This window comes from Pteropus vampyrus, unplaced genomic scaffold (genome assembly GCF_000151845.1).
Source record: "Pteropus vampyrus isolate Shadow unplaced genomic scaffold, Pvam_2.0 Scaffold343, whole genome shotgun sequence".
NCBI lineage: Eukaryota > Metazoa > Chordata > Mammalia > Chiroptera > Pteropodidae > Pteropus > Pteropus vampyrus.
In genome coordinates, this window is record NW_011889124.1 from 1 (window position 1) to 1,703 (window position 1,703).

General features: G+C 70.5%; 1 non-coding gene across 1 annotated transcript; it reads right to left on the reverse strand.

Moving 5' to 3' along the window:
* Positions 1 to 791: 791 nt before the first annotated feature.
* On the reverse strand, positions 792 to 910 carry LOC111730958. The gene has a single exon (XR_002776888.1). It is a non-coding gene; the product is annotated as a 5S ribosomal RNA (ribosomal RNA).
* Between the last annotated feature and the right edge of the window lie 793 nt (positions 911 to 1,703).

A 1,703-nucleotide genomic window follows, 5' to 3' on the forward strand; every position in this document is an offset into this window, starting at 1 on the left:
CTCCCATCCAAGTACTAACCAGGCCCGACCCTGCTTAGCTTCCGAGATCAGACGAGATCGGGCGCGTTCAGGGTGGTGTGGCCGTAGACGCGATAGGATGTCGCCTGCCGCCCCAAGAGCTCGAGCCTGGCCTCCGGGGCGCGGGAGACGCCCGCGCCTGCAGCGCACCTACTGGAGGGGGGGCTTGGGGGGTTCTGCCAGTGAGGCAGCAGCGAACGAGCGGCAGCCCCGCTAAGGCACCGCGGGCCTTGGCCGGTTCGAAGCAGTGTCTAAGGTCTGGGTGGGCGCTCTCGCATCCTGGGACTGCCCAGGCCCCGGGCCGCTCGCCTCCCCAGTCTTGGCCGCTGGGCAGGACCCCGACCCGGGCATGGCGCGCCATCCTCTCGACCAACTGGGCACCTAGGCAGGTGGGGCCCTGCCCAGTGCCGGGCCAGCCCTGACACTGACCCACCCTTCCCCTGCGTTTCCCGCCGTGGCCTAGCCCGACGGGAGCCACCGGCGACACCACCAGGCAACGCTTCGGCCCGAGACCTCGCCCTCTGCCCTTGGGGCTCGGCCCCGCGGTGCCCAGGAAGGCAGAGCCCAGAACATTCAGAGGAAACAGCCACGGCTCTCCGCAGGAGAGCAGGTGAGGGCGGTCAAGGGCGCGGCGCGCGCGGCTATGCGGGCAGCCCTTGGCTCGGACGTTTGCCCAGGATCCCCGAGACAGCGTGCGAGCCAGCGAACGAGCAGGGCCCGCGGGCGTCCAGAGGCACCCTGGCTTGAGGGCGGAAAAAAGAGGGGGTGGCAAAAGCCTACAGCACCCGGTATTCCCAGGCGGTCTCCCATCCAAGCACTGACCAGGCCCGACCCTGCTTAGCTTCCGAGATCAGACGAGATCGGGCGCGTTCAGGGTGGTGTGACCGTAGACGCGAGAGGTTGGCGCCTGCCGCCTCAAGAGCTCGAGCCAGGCCTCCAGGGCGCCGGAGACGCCCGCGCCTGCAGCGCACCTACTGGAGGGGAGTTGGGGGGGTTCCGCCGGCGAGGCGGAGGCGAGCAAGAGCCAGCAGCACTAAGGCACCGCGGGCCTTGGCCGGTTCGCGGCAGTGCCGAGGTCTGGGTGGGCGCTCTCGCATCCTGCGATTGCCCAGGCCCCGGGCAGCCCTTCTCCCCAGTCTTGGCCGCTCTGACGCGGCTGGTCGGTCCCGCTTCCTGTACCGGCTGTGCGGGGCGGCCTTGCGCCTGGTCCGAGGGCACCTGGCTGCCGGGTGAGAAGGGCGGGGAGAAGTAGCCGGCCGACACTTGAGGCCTCTGGCTGTGCGGGGCTGGGCGGAGCGCGGCGGGGCAGGTGGGGGTGGCCGGTTCCGCGTCCCGGGAATGCGAGCGCACTCCCTGCGTGGGTCAGTGACCGCGGTCCTTGGAGCTCGGCCCCGCGGAGCCCAGGAAGAGAAGGGCTCGGAACGGAGAGAGGAAACAGTCCAGGACTGGCTGCAGGAGAGCAGGTGAGGGCAGGCGAGGACGCGGAGCGCGCGGCCGTTGGAGATGCCCTTGGGCTCGGGCGCCTGCCCGGGACCCCCGAGACAGCGAGGGAGCGAGCGAGCAGGGCCCGGGGGGCGTCTGGGTGCACCCTGGCTGGAGAGCGGCAAAAGCCTACAGCACCCGGTATTCCCAGGCGGTCTCCCATCCAAGTACTGACCAGGCCCGACCCTGCTTAGCTTCCGAGA